The sequence below is a fragment of the Sciurus carolinensis genome, chromosome 14, assembly GCF_902686445.1.
Source record: "Sciurus carolinensis chromosome 14, mSciCar1.2, whole genome shotgun sequence".
In the NCBI taxonomy this organism is placed as follows: domain Eukaryota; kingdom Metazoa; phylum Chordata; class Mammalia; order Rodentia; family Sciuridae; genus Sciurus; species Sciurus carolinensis.
In genome coordinates this window covers 48,917,722-48,942,973 of record NC_062226.1, presented here as the reverse complement: position 1 = coordinate 48,942,973, position 25,252 = coordinate 48,917,722, and the positions used below count along the sequence as shown (strand labels likewise).

General features: G+C 37.6%; 1 long non-coding RNA gene across 4 annotated transcripts in view; it reads left to right on the top strand.

The window, feature by feature from the left end:
• Nucleotides 1-14,948: 14,948 nt before the first annotated feature.
• Nucleotides 14,949-25,252, top strand: part of LOC124964292 (uncharacterized) — a 55,183-nt gene continuing 44,879 nt past the window's right edge. For 3 of the 4 annotated variants that reach the window (XR_007104917.1, XR_007104914.1, XR_007104915.1), the window contains exons 1-2: nucleotides 14,949-15,077; nucleotides 17,190-17,263. This is a non-coding gene — a long non-coding RNA (uncharacterized LOC124964292). The remainder of the gene's footprint in view (nucleotides 15,078-17,189; nucleotides 17,264-25,252) is intronic. The other variant, XR_007104916.1, reaches the window with a different exon arrangement.

Here is a 25,252-nt window from a genome sequence, read left to right as displayed (position 1 = left end):
TAACTGTACTAAACTGGAGAATTACTTTCCCCTCAACAGCTGCTTTGAATAGTCATAAGCTTCACTGATATTGCCTTCCAGGAGGCTTTAAGACATGAGATCAGACTCTATAAAAAGAAAATCAACCAACCCTATAAAGTCATCTTCTTGAACTTTGAAACACCACTGAGTGTACCTAGTAAAATTGTCCCTGGGTAAGCAGACTCTCAGGCCTGGGTGGAGTTCACATGGGTTCCTTAGCTAAAGTAAACAAAAGTGACTGAGACCTTTGGATTGCCTGTGTCTGAATTTGAGTGTCTGGGTGGATCGGCAACAGCAGCTTACCACACAACAGCTTGTCAAACCAAAGAGAAACCCAAACAGGTTCTTGTTTCTTACATTGTCAACTGAGCAAAAATATCATAATTGCAATTTATGACGACCCATTAAGTCCTTAGGAATACTCCCTCACGTTTTTCCAGTTAATTGATTTTTTTCCTTGAAAAGGCATAGGATGAAGTAGCCTATTGTTGGATGAAGTAGCCTATTTTTAGATGAAGTAGCCCATTTTAATCTCTAATTTTGAAAGATAGCATTTAAAAATTCAACTGTAGCAACTAACACATTATGAATGTAATTAGACCCAGAATTTTTTTCAGAACAAATTTCAATGGGCTTATGAAATCACAAAGTTGATACATTTCTTAAATTCTTTCCCTTTAAACTTATTGGATTAAGCCAATATTTAATTTCAAACATTTGTAAATGGCTAATTTCAAACATATTATTTCCAAACATTGAAAAGAAAGCTTGAATTAAAAATAGTTAAAGTAATGTTGAAAGAAAACTTTTAAACTGGTGATATTTGTGTGATATAAATCCCTATATAACCAATCTTAGAAGAATATTAGAAAAATTGCTTAGAAAGTCAGATGTTCATTATTTTCACATGAAGGTACTTGTTTTATATTAGGAAGCACCCACCATTTTCCTCTGATTTCTAGTTTACTCATGACTTGGCTAGAGATATCTCAAAATTATCAAATGTCACAAAAATGCTGTTTTAAGGCCACTAGTGATGAAGTTATCTGCTGTACTGGGTTGTGAGTTTAAATTTGTCTCTGGAAGTGTTTTTAGATTTAATTTGCTAATAATACCATGTAGCAGTAGTAGCCACAAGTGAAATATGAACATCTTTTTTTTTTTTTATCTTTGAAAAATCTTTTCTCCAAAAGCAAAAAAACAATGGACCAAATTTAGTTGATGGGAGGCATTTTCCAGTGATTTGGATGCAGAATCAATTTGATGACAATTAAGTTATGTTGACTTTCTTTATGGCCTTTCTTTTTTTCTTCAGCTTAACCTGTGACGTGGGACCATCCAGGGGTAAGTTTTCCTTAATAATACTGGCAATATCCATTGGGTGAACTTTGTGAAGTACATTAAAACATTCCTGAAGAACATGTGAGGAATATAGTGTGAATAAAACAAGATTAGCTCTTTCTGGGTTATAGGAAATACAAATTCATTATCCTGTATATAACAATTGGTAAATATTTGATGTGACCAAGCAGAGACTAAAATTTAAGAATAGACTATGTGAGATCATGAAAACAGATAGAAAGTTCTTTTATGGAAATTTCCAGCTACAGAGATGAATATTCTCATGTGTATATGTATACATATGTATCTGTGTGTGTGTGTGTGTGTGTGTGCATGTGTGTGTGTGTGTAAGGAGTGTCTATTTTATTTTCAATAATTCCACTGTGGGATATTTGCACAAATGCTTTTAGATGGTGAGCACCCATAAATATTTCCTAAATAAATAATTCCCTTAAAGCAAAGGTCACTAAAAATTCCACTTAGATTCTTGGAAGTTGCATTGGTTCAAGATAATAAATACACTGATTTGATCCAGTGCTTTAGTGTGGTCCTGAGGTTCCCAGTTTAAACTCACACTAGAGTCAGTTTAAAGTCTAGTTCTCTGGCTCTTGAGACCAGACGACTTTCTTATTGCTCAGAATTTCTGAGTGTTTCCCTGCTATCTGAAATTTTTTGTCTCCCATATTACTTTATGCATTAGAAAAGGGAAACCATTGTACCCAAGGTTAGTGTCTGGAGAATCAAATCATTTTCCTCTTGAAATAACAGTAAATAGCTTTTCCATTTCTAAAAAACTTGCCATCATAACCCTTCGTAACTCCTTTTTCCTTATCTCCAGTTTGTCAATAGCTGCTGCTATTTATTGAGCATTTACCATATGCCAAGCACTGTGCTAATTGCCTCTCAAACATGATCTCATTTAACCCTCACAAGGAGTTTTATGATTGCCAATTTATAACACAGAAAGCAGGAGCTACAAGTTCATATAGCTGGCACAGCACAGGACAGAGAAGTAAACCATAAGGTTTTCAGTGGTGACTCTTCCATGGTTGCAATGACCTAAAACTAGTCACAGGAGTAATTGGGTGGAGGGGAAAGAGAAACAACACTGGCACTTTCAGCCAACCAGATTCATTACATGGGCAGTTATATTTGCTGCACTTAACAAACTGTGAAGTATCTGTTTCTATCTTCATATTACAGATGTTAAAACTGAAGCTTGGCAAGTTTAAATAACCACCCACAGTTACACTGCTAATGACAGAAAGGATCAGAGAAGACCCCCTTTCCTTCTTTTTCCTGCTCTTCCACCAGATCTCAACTTTAGGCAATGGGTTAGACTATGTAAGTTAAAATCGCCATTCTGCCACATGCTAGTTTTGTAAGTTATGGCAAATTATTCAACTTCTCTGGGCCTCAGTTTATTCACAAATAGGGATAATGTAGTATGACTGTCAGACTGTGTGTATAGAATATATCACTTAAATAAATGTTTCACAAATATAGCACCCTACAATATCAATAATTATTAAACCTTATGGAAATTAGATGCAAAATGTAAAATGAGTAACCTTAGGGAAAACTGAAAGAGAAAAATTTCTAGTGTTTTTTCCACAAACTTGTTGGAAGAAGTGAATTGTGTGCCATGTGATGTAGGACAGGATGCTGGTAACAAGAATTGGAAAAAACCCTTGCATATAAGGAATGGTGGTCATGATCAAACTCAGGAAAAAAAGATGCTTGGAGAAAAAGAACTCACTGCATGGGGTGTTGAGTTCTTGTCTATGAAAAGAAGGGGATGGAGAGGTCACTGCAAAGATTCAGATTCAACTATTGCTTCTAATTTAGAAGCTAAGAAAATCATGATTATCACTAGAAAAAAATGACAATGAAACAAAATGTTACCCCTTATTTGTACAATAATAGAAAGTGTGTGTTTGTCTCTAAAATACTATATATGGCTTTGACCTCTATAAGATTCCTACAGGATAGTTTGAATAAAGACAGGATCTGAGGGGCAATTTTAAAAATGACTAAGTAGCAACTTCATTAGACTCAAGACTTAATTTGCAGACATGAAAGTTAAGAGGACAGAGAGGAGATCACAAAGGCAATGGAGTCCATGAATGCAGGGTATTCACCAATCCCCAAAGGCACATGCTAAAGGTAGCTAGAGATGATTTTAAAACACAAAAATGAAGAACTGCTTAGAGTAGACCATGAAACCAAACAACTGCAGATGTGATAAAGTAAAAATAGATTCAAGAAATAAGACAATTAAATTTCACAAAGACTTTGAGTGTCCTTTATGATTTAGATCTAGACTGGAATCCAGTTCGAAGAATCAAATTGAAATGGTCTCTGTCCTCTAGAAATTACAAATTCAGAACTATCTACAAAGAAATTATGATACAAAATGTGACAAATGCAATAAAACCCTTATATGAGAAGGTGCATAAGCAAAACCAAGGAGCAAGTGGGTTGAGAGAAGTCTTTTGTGGGCCAGCATGGCAGTGCAGGGCATTGGAATTATAAAAGGCTTCCCCTCAGTGAGTAAAATCTGAGCTGAATGTTGAGACATAATTGGAATTCACAAGATAGACAGGAGATAGGGACATGGAATTGCAATCAGAGGATATAGCACACAAAAGGCAAACTATAGTGCATTTTGGAGAACCATACAATTTTATTGTTATAGGACATGTCTTGGGGAATGTTGGAGAGATGAGTCTGGAGAGTTAGGCAGAAGTTAGCATTCATCGAACAGACCATTATCCATTACCTACAGTGTGCTACCTACTGCATCAGCATTAGAGAAAAAAAGAAGAATGAGATTGTATACCATTCATTCATTCATTCATTCATTCATTCATTCATTCATCACTATGTACTGGAAATTACATGCAATAATGAGAAAGCAGACTTGCTCTCGACCTTCATTGAGGTTACAGTCCAGAGTGGACACAGATAATGCCTAAGGCACTCTAATATGGGAGGTCTTATGGAAACAACACTGAAATTCATGGACTGCACACCTATGAATGACCTTTCTACTACTGAAATAAATCCTGCAGTGGCTTTTAGTAGTGGCTTCAGGTTAAGATCCAAGATCGGCAGCATGACCTCACAAGGTCCTATGTCTTCCAACTCTGACCACTTTTCCAGCCTCTTATCAATACTTTTTCCCTGGCCTGTTGTTCATCTCCTATTACACTGAACTCTCTGGAGTTATGAAAGTGCCCTGTGTTAGTTTGAGATTTAAATATTTAGTGACTTAGCCTCTGCCCTTCTTCATCTGACTATCTCCAGTGCACTCATGAGCCTGTGAGACTCAGTCCTCATCTATTTGCCCTTATGATACTTCATAGTCCGCCTCACTTTGCTGTACTCACTGCCTCTGCTTGCTGGCTCTCAGAGCTCCCTGCACTTCCTTTTCTTTGCCTGTGGGGTTTGTAGTACTTATGGCCTGTGCAATGTAGGAAGTAGATGTAGGCTCCCACTTCTCTGGGCATGTGCCGAGGACAGACACAGTTCTGTCTTTCATTTCCATTTAAGACCATCAGAATATTCCTGTCCTATCCCCTTGCCCTTTCTCAATCTTCCTGACAATTTTTTTTGCAATTTGTATACATGACAAATTGAGTCTGGGTGACAGTCATTTGTTGAGTGTGAGGTGGCGGACCTGTTGCCTGAGCTGACTGACCCATTGGATTTCTCTTAATTAATTTGTTTCCCTGCCCACATTCTGTAGACATGAAAGTTAAGGCAATGACAATTTGGAAGTAGGGTGCATAGTGATAAACTGGGACTATTCAGATGTGAGTTTAAGGACTGCAGGCCATTTATTTAGGTGATGACTGAGAAAAAAAATCAAGAAAGGAAGAAAGGGAGAGAGAATAAGAGAAACCTGGGCCATAATCAAACTTGTCCACAAAATGAAGATCTATTGTTCTAATATCCATGTTTGCTAGACCTTTAATACCCTGTACTTATAACTTTATCGTTTCCTGCAATCAACATAACTGAAAGAATAATAACTGTTTAAAGCCCAAACCACCTCCTTATACTACCTGCTTTTGATTTTTCTATACAGACATACTTGAAAAAAAAAAAAGAAAATACCGCTCTGTAACTGAGCCACAACTCCCAGATGGAACTTGTTTACAATTCTAAAATTAATCTTTTCTTTTAAAGGTGAAGTCTCACTGGAGGCATGCCTTTTATGTGATGAAAAACAGGTAGGAAACAGTAGTGCTGGAGACTTACTCATCAGAATATTTGTGCTCTGTGCAACGTTTGTCTGATTTCCAGGCAGTGTACTGAGATAAGATCTTTGCAGCCCTTCAGCCTGCTTGCCATTTTTTTTTTTTAACTGTGGCCTGATATAACTCTCCAACTCTCTTTCACTGTTTTAGTCATGAAGCTTCTTTGTGGTTCCCTTTAGAAAGAGCTGAGGCTCTGAGTCAAAGCTTTTACCTCTCACTTATGGGTCAGATGGGAAGCAGTAAGTAAAATCCCTCTCTCCATGTACTTGTCTCCTTGATTGGAATCCTGGGAAAATTCAGAGGGTCACAGAGTCCATTTAGATATTAAGAAAAAAAAGCAGCATTCATTACCATATACGTGTAACATGGTGCATTTTGTGTTAAAAAGAGGAAAAATATGTCATTGTGTGCTTGTATTTATTTGAACAATAAAACAAACACTGGAAGGATCTAAAAGAAAATATTAAAAGCAACTACCCACAGGGCTTGGGGTGATGGTGTGAGCAAGAATTGGGAAGATGTGCTTTTTAACACATTGATTTTTTTTTTTTTTTTTTTTTTTTTTTTGATACCGAGGACTGAACTCAGGGACGCTCAACCACTGAGCCACATTTCCAGTCCTATTTTGTATTTTATTTAGAGACAAGGTCTCACTGAGTTGCTTAACATCTTGATTTTGCTGAGACTGTCTTTGAACTCTTGATCCTACTGCCTTAGCCTCCTGAGCTGCTAGGATTATAGGCATGTGCCACTGTGCCCAGTTAACACATTGACTTTTTTTTTTTTTTTTTTTTGGTGTAGTGCTAGGGATTGAATCCAGGGCCTTGTGCACACAAGGCAAGCACTCTACCAACTGAGCTATATTCCCAGCCCTACACATTGATTTTTAAAATATGATATGTATCATTTATTTTTCAAAAATAAAGTAAAAATAGAAAAACAAAGTCCGCTTGGTATTGCAACATGTGTTGGTGGTGTTTGATTTCTGGGTGCACAGAATCCATTCTCCAGTACAGGACATCCCAGTCACTCTAGTGAAAGCAGCCATGTTTGGAATACCAGCTCTGCCAGTTACCTTAGATCTTTTCTCCCATTTATTCTTTCATGAGCATCTTTCATGAACAGCAATACTGTCCATGTTTTTAGATGAAGAAACCAAATCTTGGAAACATTAACTAACCAAATGTCAGAGAGTAAGAAGTGTCAGTGCCCATATCTGGCCCCTTCTGACTTCAGAGCCAGCGTACCTTCCCCTATACTATGTGGACCACACCTTCCTTACTGAGATAGGTTGATTATATCCAGGGGCCAAAGGACACATTCATTCAACACATAGCACCAAATGCTTATCATGTTCCAGGCACTGACTGACAATCCTTTGTGATGTAAGAAAAATAAGAGTAGTGAAGACAGGCAAGGAAAGAAAGAGGCCTAATACTACGGAAGACTTTCTCTGGATAGAATTAAGCAGTGAGGGTGGCAGAACAGAAAGGACATTTCATTGAACTGGGGAAGTTCATGGCAATTTTCCCAGAGATGGGTCTTGGAGGACAAATGGTATTTAGCCAGGAGGAAAGGGAGTCAAGTGTTTCCAGGCAGTAGGAACAACATGTTCAAAAGCACAAAGTTTTAAAAACCTCTCCATTTTTGTGGTATAGCCAATGGTTGGGCTTGTCTAGAACATAGGGTAGTAGAGAGAAATTAGGCCAGAAATGGGAAGCAAATTGTATGCAGAACTAAGTAATTTGGACTTCATCCTGAAGCAATGGGAGACAACAGCGATTTGAAGGAGAGGAACAAAGAAGAATGAAAATCTAGAATCTAGAAAAATTACTCTGGCAGAATAGGAGACTATGACTTGAAAGGGAGCTAGGCTTGATATTGGAAAACTGGTTGGGAGCCTGTTATTATACCACATTTGATAGTTTTTAGATGCACATATGTGTGCTTTATTAGCATTTTTTGAAATTATTATGCATTGTGCAATCAGTGGTTTGTCAAAATGCAATTGGCAGCATTGTTTTTCTTTTAATGGCCCCTCAAATAACAATGTGTGCTATAACTGATGAAATCTCAAATTGGATAAAGTACACCAGTCCAGGAAAGATGTGCTCTGAGTCTCACCCAGTGTCTCTGAAGTAACTGGTAAAGAGGAAAAATATTTGAGCATAGTTAGATCTTTATATTGCATTGATTATTAAGTAAAAAAGAAAAGAAAAAAAAAGGAATGTGTATAACACTCCTGCACATTTATAGTTTTCTATATGCTGTTAAAGAAGAGGTGTGTGAAAAAAAGTGTGTGTGTAGAATATTCATCTATGTATTCATAAAGTTTATGTGGATGCATACAATGACTCTGAACAACACACAGAAACTAATAACACTGGTTGCATTTAGGGAGGGCTGGGGGTGGCAGAGAGAATAACAATTGTGTCCCATTTTGTGTATTTTGCTTCAAAATCTATGTGCTACACACTTAAAATATGTAAAAATGTAAAAAGTAAGATATTTGGTAGGGAAAATTGGAAAATTTGTGGGCTGATGTTTAGGAGTTAAAGGAGAGTATTTTATAGGGCATGTTTCAGGTATAACTTACATAGTACAATTTTAAACACACAGTCCAATAATTTTTAGTGAATTTAGTAGTGTGACCATCAACACAATAGTTCTAAAATGTTGTGTCATTATCCTAATAAGATCCTTCATGCTCACTGAGTTAGTCCCCATTCTCTCCTCCAGCCCCGGGCAACCATTAATCTACTGCCCTTTTTTATGCCTTTACTTGTTTTGGACATTTCATATAAATGGAACTGTATTAGTGGAATAAAACAGATGGAATCAATATGTGGTGCTCTGTGTTTAGTGCCTTCCCCTTGTATGTTTAATATGCTAGCAGATGGATACAGCACATTGGTTTTTCCATTCACCAGTTGTTCTTACTTTTGAGCTTTTATGAATAAGGCTGTTATACACATTCACGTTTAAATCTTTGTGTGGAAGTATTTTTCTTCTATTGGGTATACACCTAGGAGTAGAATGTTGTATGGAAAATTAATATTTGACTTTCTAAGAAACCATTCAACTCTGGCTGTACTGTTTCACTCTCCAGTCAACGATGCTGGAGGGCTCCCACTTCTCCTCAACCTTGCCAATACTTGTTGTTGTTGATCTTTTTTACAGAGTTAAACTGAAGTAATACCTCACTATGGGTTTGACTTGCATTTCCCTAATGACCAGCAATGTCCAACGGGCTGTCTTCCTGACTCTGTCATGAACTATCTTTAAAACTGTTAGAAGGGTTAGTTGACTTCATATGCTACAACTGGCCACTTAGATCATAATTCAGTCCTCAAACATGTTCAGTTGTGCTCATTAAGTGCCATTTGGCTACTTGGTTTTTGAATCAACATGTAAAATGTAGAAGATATAAAATAAGAGTTCAATAAAATGGGGATGACTTGGTCATACTGACCTCATGTTTTCCCATGGTAACAATAGGATGAATCAAAGTGATGGCATTTATTTTGCTTAGAACATCAGTTCTCACTTTTGCTACATACTATTTGTACTTTCTGTTGTTCCTCTGCCTTTGACACTATCATTTTTAGTAATGAACAATTACATAAGAAACAAAAAGCAGAATTTCCCAGGCAGGTGGTTTGCTAATTGTGTTATGATTATGATTCCTTACAAGGCATTTGAATTTGCATTTGTATTCATTTTTTGTACCTATAATAACAAATTACTATGAACTTGATATCTTTGAAGCAACAGAAATCCATTCACAGCTCTGGACTCAGTAAGGCCAAAGTCAAGATAGCAACAGGGCCTTGATCCCCAAAGAGGCTCTAGAGGAAAATATTCCTCACTCTTTGAGCTTCTGGTGGATTCAGGTGTTTCTTGACTTGAGGATGGCTACATTACTCCAATCTTCATGTGAACTTCTCCTCTTCCTTAGTGTCTCCTCTGTGTGTTTCTTATAAGGACACTTGTTATTGGATTTATTGTTCATCTGGATCATCTAGAAAATCCAGGTCCTTAACTTTTTCCAAATAAAGTCACATTTACAATAATCCCCAAATAAAGTCTGGGGATTAGAATGTGAACATATTTTTCTGAGGGGGCAGTCAACGTTAGCCCACTCTATAGCAACCAGACTGGAGAGTCCTAGAAAACATTCAAACAGAACAGGGAGTTGAAGTTGGTATCATTCATTAGAATAAAGAAATGGAATGAGAACAAGACAGCAGAGAATTAATCATATCTTAAATCTTAGTGTGCCAAGGTTATCAAACAGCCTTAAACTCTGGAACCAGCACATTTTAGTAAGTTGAATGAGGAAAGACTTAGTTTCCATGAATCATCAATTCCATCTTGGTTTAAAGTACTGTAATTGCTGGCTTGACCTTGATCATAGTCCTTACCTGGATATAATATTGCTTATCAGCTTATTGCTTTCAATTGCCTAAATCCACAAGAACCATGTAAAAGATGCTACAAATATGAACATTTTAATTAACTTGCAGCTTAGATCTCTTTTCTGCTAAATGAGGAGATGATGCAGAGAGTAGGAAAGGGGATATGAAACTAGGTGGTATACAAAAATAGATACAGAGCTACACCTGAAACTGTGGCAGACAACTTTGTCATGCCTCACGAGCATGAGGAAGTCAATCCTTTCAGAGAGTTCCTAGTTATCTAAGTTCATGGAATCATATAAGACCCCAGAGACAGTCCTGGCTCTCATCTGAGACTTCAGATGGAAAGGTCAGAACTGTGGGCGAATTGAGGCAGATCAGATAACCTGGAATATAAAACACCACACAACCATTCTGAATCCAGAAATCTTGCTCATGCCTGTTGACAGATTACTTTCTGCATTCTGGTGTTTTTTTTCTAGAGAAGTAATGTGTGTACATGCATGTGATGGAAAGGGGCACCCACATAACCATACCTAGTCTCCCACATACCTGACTGCAACTGGCCAATTATACTGCCATCAACAGAGTGTTCCACCATATAGCTGAAAGAAGTTAGTGATACTATGATAAGATTTAGATTTTCTTTGCTGGAACATTGCAGCCAGGGCAGCAAGAAGTCCAGGCAGGAGGCTGGTCAGAGGGTAAACCCAAGCAACTTTGCTTAATTCTGGGTTACAGCTAGGGTTGAGGAGGGGAAGGAGGGTGGTTGCCAGAAAGTGCCTGACATTCTTGCATGTTGACATCAAACTTTCAAGCTGCTGTCTCTGATGAGTCAACAGCAAAAGGCTCACATCGTTCGAGAGCTGCTGCCCAATCAGAAGATGTGGTGCCATGCCTCAGAAATCTTTCCAAACCTCAGCATTCTGCAGGCTTCAAACAGCTCCTTCCGAGAAAGAATGTAGAGATGATTAAAGTTACAACAATCACAGAACCTAGAATAATAGCAACAATAAGATAAACTCCACATTTTCTTTTAAAGCAATTTATGGCTGTAGTTAGCTAACTCCTTAGACTTTACTCATTAAAAAAATATTTTAAACTTTTTCTTTTATGTGGAGGCAACAGGGCATCTTGAAGCACTAATTGATACCCTGAGATATACTGTTGAAATTAAGATGTACTGGAATGACATTGATGTACTGGGTAGCATTAAGTTCTAAGACTTACTGCAATTCAGCAGACATATCTGTAGTTGACTGTTATCATGAGACTTTGATGTATAAGTATGCATATATGTAAATTCTATACTGAAATAAAAATTAATTGTAGAATGTCTCTTCTCATTTTATTAAAACCAAGATGGCATTGCTGTTCAGTGATTTCTCTATTTTTTTTTTTCCCATTGAGTAGAAACCAGTGAGGAAATAGTGTGCATTAGGTAAAAGGTAAATTATTTGCTTAGTGTAGCACAAACCTGCTCATCAGGTAAGAGCAGAGTCCCTTCCATAGCATTGCTACCATATGGTATTGCCATATCATGGAGTCCATAAAGGGGCATGGCATTGTAAAGATTAACTAGATTTTACTTGGCAAGGTCAGGCATCTGGATGCCATGCTATAAAATGGTTAGAAGTGGAAAGGGGCTTTATAGTTGGAAGCCATATGAGATTTTGGCATTGATTTCCTTACAGTCCTGCCACCTGATTTGAATTGACAGAAGCAAAGGGGGATTGACTCAACCAAATGGGGATGCCCTGTGCATGGCTTTGAAAATGAGGGGGTCTAATAAATGATGTCTGTGATAGTGTAGCACCCCTAGGAAAGACAGAAGAAATAGATCAGATTGAAGAAAAGCATACAGCTAGAACCAAGGTTGCTTCTGTAGGCCTGGAGACCTCTACCATCTTATGTCTCCTACATGCAGGATATAGATTATGGCTGCCTGTTCACCCATCTGTTCACTCATTTGCTTGTTCATTTATTTATTCATTCAAAAGTATGTTTTGTATATTCTAGGTACCAGGAATTGGGACATATTCTAGGTAGTAGATATTGAGGATATACTGTTATTGTTCTCAAATGACTAATGGTTCAAAGGAGGAAACAAAGAAATAGATATTTGTTTATTGAACTCTTATGAAACACCAAGAACTTTACTAGGAACCATAAATTAATCTCTGCAGTATGGCTAGAATGGAGATCTTACTATTACTCCCTTTTGGAAGAAACAGAGGTCTAAAGAGATTAAGACCCACAGCTTGGAAGATGTGATCAACATCCTCCCACTGAAAAGAATTAGATATTCTGACTTGAAGTTTGGGTCCTTAACCACCTACTTGCACATTTGAGGAAAGATGACTGAAATTGCAACATCTACAATGACTCTTAAGTGCAAAGTGACTCTAAATGAGGGTTGCAGATGTTGGCTAGGGTACTGAAGGCTGACAGTGACTTGCAGGTAGAGGCAGCTGCACATGTGAAGACCATGCACCGTGTATCATGGGGGAAATGAAAGCGATTAATCAGTGTTGGAGGTTTTCGTGGGTTTTCTGGTTTTCTATTACTGCATAACAAAACACTCCAAAGTTTTGTGGCTCATTTATTTAGTTCATGAATTGGAAATTTGGACGTGGTTTGACTGAGACAGCTCCCTTGTGTTCAATATAATGTCTGCCAGGTCTTCTTGAAGGATGGCTGAACAGCTGGACCTCTTTGTGCCTCTCTGTCTTTTTCTAATCTCTTCACATGGTCTCTCAAGCATGGCAGCTTCAGGTAGCAGAGCTCCTTATGTCACAGTTTAGGCCTCCAAAGGTGCATGCTCCAAAAGGGTGAGCCACACAGAAGTTATGTTGCCTTTGTGATCTCCTAACCTTAGAGATCACGTAGCCTCACCTGTGCTGGACTACAGTGAGGTGGCTATAAGGATCTGCCCAGGTATAGGAGGGGCATAGAGCACACCTCTGAATAAAGAACTGGCAAGGTTCTGGAAAAACATGCATGACCAGAAACACTGTTGTAACAATGCTCTTGGAAATCAGGTGATATGAAGGCAGCAGAGCATAGTCATAAAACAGATTGGGAATGTGCTAGGCTTTGATTTCAACCATGGGCTCTATCACTCACTAGCTAAATTATTTCGATCAAGTGACCAAAGGCTTCACTTTTTTGAATCTCACTGTCCTTATCTGTAAAATGAGGATACTAGTATTGATCCTGCAGAGCTGTTAAAGATTTAATAATATATATAAATTCCTCTAAGGAGCTGGCACAAAACACTGTACTTCAGATGCTGAAATTATTGATAGGCAAGACTGGAGAAAGAAAGAGGACCAAACTGTGAGAAGCTTTTGGAGCTAATAATAGTAAGTTAGTGAAATAATAGTAATTATAACCAGAAGTTACAAAAATAAGTGCAGTATTTAAGTGCAGTATCTCACTGAATTTTAACAATAAACCTATGAAGGACTATTATTACCCTATTTAATAGATGATATTTAGGAGGAAAGAAGTTAAGAAACTTTCTCACGTTGGTAAGTAGCAAAGACAGGATATGAACCAAGGTAATAATTTTATCAGAACCTGAGCTAGAATAGTCTGCATTTTATTTTATTTATTTATTTATTTGTTTTATGCAGTGCTGGGGATTAAACCCAGGGCCTTGTGCTTATGAGGCAAGCACTCTACCGACTGAGCTATATCCAGCCCTAGTTTTCACTTAAAAAAAATTTATTTGTTCTTTTTAGTTTTATGTGTCTGTGGAAAGTATTTTGGCATTTTATACATATATGGAGTGTAACTTATTCTAATTAGGAGCCTATTCTTATAGTTGTACATGATGTGGAGTTACTCTGTTTGTGTATTCAAAGAGAAGGCTAGGAAAGTTATGTCTGATTATTTCTACTTTCTTCCTATTCACCTCCCCCCTTTGTTCCCCTTTGTCTAATCCAATGGACTTCTGTTCTTCCACTCCCCACACTCCCTTGTTTGGGGTTAGCATCCACACATCAGAGAAAACATTCAGCCTTTGTTTTTTTAGGGATTTGGCTATTTCACTTAGCATGATATTTTCCAGTTCCATCCATTTACCAGCAGATGCCATAATTTCATTTTTCTTTATGGTTGAGTATTCTCTTACATTGCTGGTTGGACTGAAAATTGTTGCAAACACTATGGAAAACAGTATGGAGATTCCTTAGAAAACTTGGAATGGAACTATCATTTGGTCCAGTTATTCTACTGCTCAGTCTATACCCAAAGAACTTAAAATCAGTGACACAGCCACATCAATGTTTATAGCAGTTCAATTCACAATGGCCAAGCTAAGGAACCAAACTAGGGGATTTTCAAGGGATGAATGAAGAGTCTGCATTTGAAACTGAAAACTATCAGAAGCCATTAAAAAGTTTGCATAGGGAATTCCTGTGGTCAACCTGGTCCTTTAGAAAGCAATATGGCATGTGAATCAGAGACTGACAGCAGGAAATACAGAAGATGAGAGATACAGCAATATCTGAATTATTGAAGCAATCAGTACTGCGGAGGAGGTGAAGGGGGTCTAGGAAAGTAGTGGCAGTCATCCTTGATTCCTACTAGGTGTGGAGAGAGAGACAACATCTGTAGCCATTAGTCAACTTTGACACTGACATGTGCATTATTACCCAGGGCTCTAAGTGGATGAAAAAAACAACCCCAGGGTGTCTTCTAGCCTGAAGCATATTTCCTAAGCCTTTGCACTCTCAGTCTAGACTAAAAACAAACAAAGCAGACTCCTCTGAAATGCTGGAAACCCTCCCCACTTGAAGCTCTCAGATCTCTCACCTTGCAATTCTAACTTTTAAATTCCATGCAGAACTTCCTTTCCCACACCCCCAGTCCTTGTGCTGGGGATTACAATGATCATTGTGTGTCCTAGATGGTTGTGCCTTCCACATTAGGGCCTTGGGAAGGTGAACTACAGCTGCTTTCTCCTGTTCTAATTTCTTCCACCCAGCACTGCAACTACACATCAGTCGGCTGGTTGTTGTAGGAGGTGAGTGACTAGTCATCCCAGTCTCCCAATCCCATCAGAGATCGGTGCCATGGTCTGGTCATCAGGCAGCCTGGGGGAATCACCATATGAGGTATTTGTTGACTGTATCAGTTAGTTTCATGGTGAATTTAGGAGGACATTATTTAGTGAGAAGGACAGAGCAGGAACATGCACCATCAGGTAAGGCATTCCATGTCTCTGATGAAGACCTATGATCTATTGCCAGGTCAAAGTTGAGAAACAAAGCAGTTGCCAATGGGAAAGTTAACTAAAAGAGCAAAAAACCCAACTGATAACCCCAGATATCTAGTTTTTCTGATTTGATATTTTCTTTTTAGATTATTTTCTCTAGCTGGTATAATTCATGAGATTAAAAAAAAAAAAAAAAACTTCTGTGACTTTGTCTGATGGATGTATTTCCTGTTTTTTATTTGTATGTATCCTCTCTTATCTCATATGCTTTTAATATGGATTGATCTCTGAAAAGCAGTTTTACTTTATTCTGATGCTACAGTTTAAATAAATCACTGCTTCTCCTGTGGGCTCTGTTTAATCTCCAAAAATAATTGAGTTTAGAAGGGAGTTTTACTTTAATAGTTGACATCTCAGTCTATGCACATTAGTCATTCAACAGTTATAGAATCTCTCCTTTGCAGTTATAGTCTCTGCAATTATAAGCTAGTTGTAGCCAGGTACACTTACTTAGTCAGTCTGGTTACAGTCCTGCTCGAACACCCCAAATTTAACCTCCCTTCATCAGCGGGGGTGTTAAACTTGGCTTTGCACACTGAATCATTCCTTTAGAGAAATCATCTGCTAAACCTCAATTACAGCCCAACTTTTTCATATACAAAGGGGGAAGGAGAAACAGCAGATTTATGATTTAGAAATTCATCAATTGATTATATTTAATCAGACATTTCCAAAGAAGCTCACTCAATAGGTGAATGGCAATGAGTGAATAACTGATGAGGTCATACTTTCTTGTCATGGGCTACTACAAATACTGTGGCACAGCAACAAATTAGATTATAAAAGTTAGAGAAGACACGGGTTTTATTTGGAATTCTTTTTTTTTTCCCTTGTTAAAGAGGGTCCAAAACCATTTGATATTAGACCTAAAACAAAACAACAACAAAACAAATAATCCAGAGTTTAATCATCTAAATTTCTCTTCTGTTAGTTAAACCTTGTTGTGAGGAGATTATTTTTCTTTTTTTTTTTCTCAGAAGGAAGCCTCTTGCTTGGAAATGCTTCAGCAATTTAACCACAGTTTCCAAGTATATAGAGCAAATAAGAGGCAATCATTTGTCAGTCATAAAGATAAGCCAAGGAAGGGAAATACTTTTGTAGGTCACGTCACCTGACAGAAACTTTGGACTGATCCTTTCCTGGTTCAAGAGTTCAGCCATAAGACCCACTTTCCCTATCAGCTGGCTTGAACTGATTAGGTCCTGAAGTAAGCAAACATTCTTTATAAACTTTTATTTAATTGTCCTTGTGTCCTAAGAGTTGGTGGGATTAGTCTGTACAGAGTTACTTCTGGTTGGTCCATTTTCCTTTCAAATAAATCTCTCTCTCCTGATTGGACAGGGTAAATGGAATTCATTTAAAAACTTTTCTTCAAATTCCTAGTATAGAGTTTTTAATCCCTAAAGAATTTGTAGATTTTTTACTTGTGGAAGGAATACTTATAAACTTAGCATTACGCTGGTGTTTGGCTAGGGATAAACATGATTTAAGAGCAGAGAATTAGGTAAGAGCAAGTAATGTATTTTATGTCCAACAAATGTATTACATGTAGGTGATGGACATGAGCATGGGGTTGCTATCTTCTCTTCAGTATCACCCGGGTCTATATTCTTCCCAGGAATTTGGTACAAAAGGGGTTTATTCAAAGTGTTCCCCCAAAAAGTGGTCTGTGAGGGCAACTTCAATGCATCACAGTGGTTCTGGTCCCTTGACAGAAACTGAGTGTTGGATCTTCCATGCCTGATCTCACTTGCTGTTCCTTCCACTCCCATCTACCTCCCCCTACTTTCCTTCTACTCTGTCTGGTGAACATCAACACTAAGACACTTTCTGCAGCTTCCATCCTGATTTTTGTTCTAGTGCTGACTGTGCCTCAAACTCACTGTTGACCTACAGGAAGTCAGTGATGACCCAGGGCCTTAGCTTCTTCTTCTGTAAGTAAATAATTGAATGAGGTGATGTCAAGTATTCTGAATGATAGTCAAATGAAACAGATATTATTACCTCATGTGCATATATGACTGCATGACCAAAGTGATCGTACAATATGTATAATCAGAAAAATGAGAGATTACATTCCATTTATGTAAGAGCTATCAAAATATATAAATGCATTCTACTGTCATGTACAACTAATTAGAACAAATTAAAAAATTTTTAAATGTCTACAAAAATTGCATTTTGTAGAAGTTCTACATTTCTATCATTTATAAATAAGCCCTTTTAAAAATAACTGGAAGTAGGAATTTGGTCCTGTGTGTTATTTTCTCTACTAAGAAGAGTAATTAATTGATCATTATTTTCCTTAAAGACTGGTCTTAATTCTCTGATATTAGGCATTTGAACACTTCATATTTGTCAGTGCAGATATCTAGAGGTGCTTGATATTTGACTAAGTTGAGTTTTTTGCTGTGGCTGAAAATCTAAGTGTCCTTGCTTGTACTAGGCCTTTGGTGAGAATAGTCTGAAAACCTTCAAGTTGGGTTTTCTAATGACACTGTGGGGTTCACATTGATTCCAAGAGACCTTGGGATGCAATGGCATAATCAGACAAAGATATACTTTTTGGCATTTTAAATATCTATATCTCATAACTTCATCATTGTGGGTCTTTAATTGACAGTTTAATATGTAACTGCTGCTAAACATGTAGAATCTTAAATGAAATTAAACCCCTATCTCTCACCCTGCACAAAACTCAACTCAGAGTGGATCAAGGACTTAGAAATTAGAACAGAGACCCTGTGCCTAATAGAAGAAAAAGCAGGCCCAAATCTTCATCGTGTTGAATTGATACCTGATTTCCTTAACAAGACTCCTAAAGTGGAATAAATAAAATCGAGAATCAACACATGAAGTGGATTTAAACTAAAAAGCTTCTTCTCAGTAAAGGAAACAATCAATATTGTGAAGAGAGAGCCTACAGAGTGGGAGGAAATCTTTACCACACACACTTCAGATAGAGCACTAATCTCCAGGATATATAAAGAACTCAAAAAACTTAATACCAAAAAACAAATAACCCAGTAGATAAATGGGCTAAGGAATTGAGAAGACACTTCACAGAAGAAGATAGACAAATATACATATATCAACAAATACATGAAAAAATGTTAAACATCTCTAGTAATTAGAGAACTGCAAATCAAAACTACTCTAAGATATCACCTCACTCCAGCCACAATGGCAAGGATCAAGAATACAAACAACAATAAATGTTGGCGAGGATGTGGGGGAAAAGGTATACTCACACATTGCTAGTGGGATGGCAAATTGGTGCAACCATTCTGGAAAACAGTTTGGAGATTCCTTGGAAAACTTGGAATGGAACCACCATTTGACCCAGTTATTGCACTCTTTGGTCAATACCCAAAAGACTTGAGATCAGCGTACTACAGTGATGCAGCCACATCAATGTTTATAGCCACTCAGTTCACAATAGCTAAGTTATGGAACAATCTAGATGCCCTTCAATAGATGAATGGATCAATAAACTGTGGTATGTATGCACAATGGAATATTACTCATCCATAAAGAAGAATAAAATTATGGCATTTGCAGGCAAATGGATGGAGTTGGAGAATATCATGCTAAGAGAAATAAGCCAATCCCAAAAAACCAAAGGCGAAATATTTTCTGTGATATGTGAATTCACAATAAGGGAGTGGGAACTAGAGAAGAACAAAGGTACTATGGATTAGAGAGAGGGGAGTGAAGGGAAGGGAGGGGTTATGGAAATAGGAATGATAGCAGAATAAATCAGACATTATTATTCTATGTGCATATATGATTATACGACCCGTGTACATCATGTACAACCAGAAGAATGAAAATGTATACTCCATTCATGTATGATGTGTCAAAATGCATTCTATTGTTATGTATAACTAATTTTTTAAAAAGGGTCAACTGAGTTTTTTAAATTATTTTTAGTTGTAGATGGAGACAACTTTATTTTTATTTATTTTAATGTGGTGCTGAGGATCGAACCCAGTGCCTCACACATGCAAAGCAAGTTCTCTGCTACTGAGTTACAGTCCCAGCCCATGTATAACTAATTTGAACAAATAAAAAATGAAATAAAATAACTTGCCTAAAGAGCAGAGATTCATCAAAAGTTTGTCTGACCTATGCTTTCTATTTTTTATTGTCCAAAGCAAATTTTGTGATGAAACATTAAAAAATTACATGACAGTTCACACTTGGCATTAGTATCTCTTTTTTATGTGACCAGACATAAAATGTGAAAACTACAAATTTTTACCCTCCATAATATATATTTGATATAAATTTATATCATTGTTCTCCTTAAGAATATGAATTGAAATGAAAACTGTATTTACAGTGAAACAGATCTCTTTCTTTCTTGTTTTCTTTTAAAGTCCGCCAGATCTTTTTAACAATATGTAATACTTGTAGACATTTCATTTCAGTTCCAATTAAAAATATTCAAAAGTCATTATAATACCTAAATTATGCCACTGACAAACTATTGTGCTAGCATCAAGATAACGTTAACAACTTACAAGTGTCTGCACAAAGCATTTGGGAAGGAGCAGCTAGTGTAGTAAGCAAGAGCCACACCAGGAGTGTGGCAATCAGTGTTAAATCCCTGCTTTTGACTTAAAAAGAATAAAAATGGAAGCCCCTCTGAATCACCAGTGTCCTGGATAAACTTGGATGAGTTTCTTGGCCAGAAGTTTTTCCCACCATATAATGACATTTTCGAAGGAAAACAAAATAAAATTTCTCTGTTTTATGAGTCACAACTCTGCTGGATTTAAGTGACTGAAACTCATTTTGAACTGGCCTAGGTAAAAGGAGAAAACTGCAGGTTCATAGAATGCCAGGAAGGGCTGAACTATTGAGCCTCAGAAAGGATAGGGATGCAGCTGGACTTCAGAACAACTGAAACAAGGATCCGGACCCCCTTGGGGGCCTCTTCCCAGCTCTTGCTCCTGCGTTTCCCCCTGGGATGGCTCCCTTCTCTTTCACTGTAGATTGGCTCCTTGCATATGGCACAAAACGTTGTTGCCAACCCTGCCCAAGTTCTACATCCTATGACATTGTCTTCCACACATGACGAACTAATTTATGCTTTCTCTGGTGAAAAGTTAAAAACCACCAGAAGAGTCAAATTGCTGAAGTTTGGAGATATTGCCAATCTCTGGATATGAGATTATTTAGATTTAATATTTTCTGGGTATGATGGGAGTCTATGGAGATTTTCGTGGAAAATATCTTCTTTTGGTCTTTTATTAGTTTTATTTTTTTAATTTTTAAGACTTTTTTTTAGTTATAAATGACAGTAGGATCCTTAAGGACATAATTATAAAAGCATGGAATAAATAAATCTTGTTCTAATTTAGTCCCCAGTACCTCTCCTTCCCATCCCTCCTCCGACCCCCAGTTCCCTTCTCTCTACTAATTTTTCTGCCATTTACCTCTAGCTATTTTTGTAATTAATTTCTTATAGATGTACATGATGGTGAGATTCACTGTTGTATATTTATATATGTTCATAGGCAAGTTATGTCAGATTGCAAGATATCTTGAATATTGAATCGACTGGGGAAATCACATTCTCAAAAGAAAAGGGGTGCATTTTACAGAAGGAGGTAGAATGGACAGGTAAAATAGGAACTCTTCACTAGATTGCTCAAATAAATCCCATGATATTGTCAGTATATTATCAAAAGGGCTTTAAAAATGTTCCTGAACTATTACAACAAAATTAATCTCATAATACTTTTTCTCAAATCATTATATTTATAATTTACCTGAAACGTTTTCAAATAAGCAACCAGTGTGAGAAAAGGAGAGCTCTGGCCTTTTGGAAATTGAGATCAAGCCCACAGACTCAGAACCAAAGAACACAAAGAGCAGAGAATACAAAGAACCAAAACACAAATATAATACAGAGAACACAAAGAACCAAAGGTAAGGCCTAAATAAATCACTGTAAGAAAGTTAAAATTCTACTCAGAATTGGACTAGCAAAGCTAGAAGGTAAGTACTGTACTTTTTCAGTTTACTGGGTTTATTTCTGTTAGCATTGTTAAGTTTAAGGGGCTGTGGTGAAAATAGTGATAGAACCAGAAAACTGGTGTATTCGTTTTCTGTTGCTGTGTAACAGCCATGTGTGTCTTGGCTAAAAACAATGTCCATTTGTCATCTCATACTTTCTGCAGTTCAGAAGTCTGGGCAGTGTGGCTCAGCTGGGTTCTCTAGAGTCTCACGAGGTCAAACTTTGGGCAGGAGCTGTAGTTATGACCAGGAGCTTGGCTCCCCTTGGACGCTCTGAGGTTGTTGGCAGCATTCATTTCCTTCCAATGGTTTTACGTGGCCCCTGTGTTTCTAAGACAGCAATGACCCATCAGATCTTTCTTGTGTTTTCAAACTCTCTGACATCGCTTTCTGCCACATTTTCTCTGACTGTGTCTCCTTTGCTCTTTTGCCATGAGCAGAAAAGGCTTTTAACTGCTTATGTGACTGGAAGACTTTCATCTGAATAGGTCAACTTGCTGTGTAACAGAGCCCACGTAGAGCTCAGCCAGGTCCCATCACATATCAGGGATTAGGGTGTGGAACCCTGGGGCCATTCCTACAAATCCTGCCTGCCACAGTTTGGTTCCAGGTTTCACCCACTTACCATCTAACTCCCCGGACCTCAGTTTCATCACTAGTAAAAGTGAGTGTTAATGCTATCTGCCTCCTTTACTTCACAGGGTTTGTGTTAATTTCAAGTGTAATAATATGTCAACATTTTTTTTCAATTCAGCTGTAAGAACATTACTGTTTCTCATTTGGGGAGACGGAGTTTCACATACTTGAGGATGTTGAAGGAATATAAAAATATGTTATTGTCTTTATAAGAAGCATGTTACCATTGGCTGAAAAATTTAATATCTGATACAAATGTACTCTTTTAACTTTTCTAGTTATGTAAAAACTTTATAATAAGAAACCTAAAAAACTGCAAGCCACATACCCCTAAAACTAAAGTTTATAGAGTCTTCTCAACAGGACTCTATAGAATCTAAATAAAAATATAGAGTCCTTTAAAAAAGATCCAGAGTGTATATATCAACTGTATTATTAATGTTGCCAAAAACATTGGAATATCTTTGGATTCTCTAATTGGCCTTGGAAATTAGTGGAGCATCAGATATACAAAGGAGTAATTTTAGACATAATACTCTCACCTTCACCCCCACTATCATAACCACTTCTGACATGACCTAGTTATTCTCACCAAGTTTCCTCATATCTGGGTCAAACTTCTTTTGTGATTACCAGAATCTCCCTCTTCATCTTGGACCAAATTATCTTAAATCATTAAATGGCCTAATTCTTCCTATCTCCTAAATATATATTCAATTCGACCACTGTGTAAGTTCAGAATCTTTGTGAGGCAGATAACAAGATGGGAAGAGTTATATGAGAGATTTGTTGAAGAAAACTTTGTGGGAGAAATTACAGAAGGAATAGGATTAGGCTGGGTAGTCCATCAGACCACCATGCAGACCTGAGCCCTGTGAAGGAGGGAGAGAAGGCAGGCCTTAAGGTTTCCATTAGAAGAAACTTTTGGCAGAGTTGACCAACTTAAGCCAAGTTGGTCAGTCAGGAGAGTCCTGCATCTTGTAGGAATGGGCCTGCCTTGGCATTCTGGTTGTCCTTGGTCATTGACTGGGAGCAGCCACAAAAACGTGGCCTCAGACCAACACTGATAAATTCCAAGAAGAAGCAGCGGTGACCATCAGTTTACTACACTCCCTGAAGTGGCTGCCATAAAGACTACCAGATCATTTATGAGATAGTAGTCTTCTCTTTCATGCCTTTAAGTGCCAGTTTATTGGAAGGGCTAATTATTCAAATTTATGCTGCATCCCTGGCTGCATACTATATTTTTAAATAATTTTATTAATTTCCCTGATGGTATTTAGTTAACCTAATTCATCATTACCATTCTGAAGCCTTTTCAGTCTTCTCAGTGTAAACATTTTTGAAATATATGCAAGATGCCTGATCTTATATATTTTGCAATATATGTAAAATACTGGGATACTACCCTTCTATCAATAGTAAGTTGTGATTACAGATTCCAGACTGTAGAAATACATCAGGAAACCTCATTAGGATGCATCAAAGTTTGAGTACAAATACTTCTGTGACCTCTTTAATGGATAAATTGGACAACCACTGATCTGAGTCACAAGGACTCCTTTTCTTAGGTGGCTTGAAGTTAAGCTAGAAGGTGATATTTATCATGGTGTCTCTGACTTCTTCAGTTTGAGTCCTGTTTGTCCTTTTAAAGGGAAGAAGGGTGGAGAAGTGATCATAGATTGTACAATGAAAAGAGGCCATTATTGACACTTATATCTGTGTATGTGCAAAAACTAGGATGGTCCTGAGAAGGTGGGGATGTTGGTCAGTCTGGGGTCTCTCCTCTCAAGAGTGAGGGAGACTTACATCTCTTTCTCATCAAGAACATGGAGCAGGGGGAAGAGAGCAGTGAAGTGATTCAAAAGAGAAGTCTGAAAGGATAGAATTTTAGCTTTCTCCCTTTCTCAAAACTTCACACCCCCTTCATGTGGAATTGTTCCAGAGCTTTTCCTCCTTGGGGTGAAGATGAGGGCAAATGGGCAGACGGAAGGGGTGGGAAGGGCTGTGTTCCCTTTAAGATTTCTCTAGAATCAGTTCTAGATGACTATCTTGCTTGGACCACATATTCTTGGGGATTCTTGGTGGTTTTCCAGGGTAAACAGGGCACATCTTCTTGGAGGGCACATTTTTTTCTCCAACAGTTTCAGGGTAAATTTCTTTCCTATTAAATCAAACCCAGATATATAATGGACTAGTATTCAACATTCATTTGAATTTTAAAAGTAAATCATAGGACTTCAAAGATTTTGTCCTTTGGCGGTGGGGGGCTACCTCAGATCCCCCACTAAGAATTATTATTCACTATTTTTCAGCTATTAGTTATATCTTATTGGAAAAGTTTGAAAAGAACTGAACAAGGAATTAGCAAGTACTCAACATTCTCTTTCCTCTTTTGTCTCTTTCCAAAACTGGATCAAATGACATTGGACACTATGAACTTCTTACTGTTTTGAAAACCATCTGAGGATATCATGGTAATTCATAATTCAGGCTGGATTACCCAGTGTGTAAAAAGTCCTAAGGCAGCCAGAACTCCTTTTGATGGGGAGAAGAACTTTAAGAGTAAAGATGAGGCAAGATTATTCCTTCAGCAAGTATTTATTGAATGTCTCCTATGTACTCAGCACGGTTCTGGAAACCATGATACAGCTCTGAAGTGATAAAGCCTTTCTGTCTCATGGAGAGTACAGATCTGACGAAAAATGAATGTTCACAAAAGTTAGCAAATAAGAAAATAAAACAAGAACATTCAGATGGTAATGTAATTGTTAGACTTCAAATGGAGCAGAAAATCTTTCCAGCCTGTTTGGTATGAAAACAGAGGTTGCCTCTGAGGCGGTGACATTATCCTGAGGCTTAAATGAGGAGAGGAGTCAATTGATGGAAGTGAGAGAAGTAGCAACAGCAAGTGCAAAGAATGCAGGACAACTTGGCCCACTGGAAGCACAGACAACGCCAGTGAGGGACCACAGTGAGTGAGGGGGAGACTGGAGTTACAGGCAGCAGAGAGGCCAGACATGGCTCTGTGGCTGGGGAAAGAAGTTTGGTTACTAAGCTAATGACAGAGAAGTAACTGGAGAATGTCAAAACTGTCCAGAATTAGGCAAATAGTAAAACCAATTCTTCCTGAATAACTTGGCTAAAAATTATATTATGGCTATGGCTATGCATGGAGATTAAGTAGGACATGGGAAAAAAAATCAAATAAAACTGACCTCACTTAAATATGGGAGGAGGACCAAATGGGGACTGGGAGT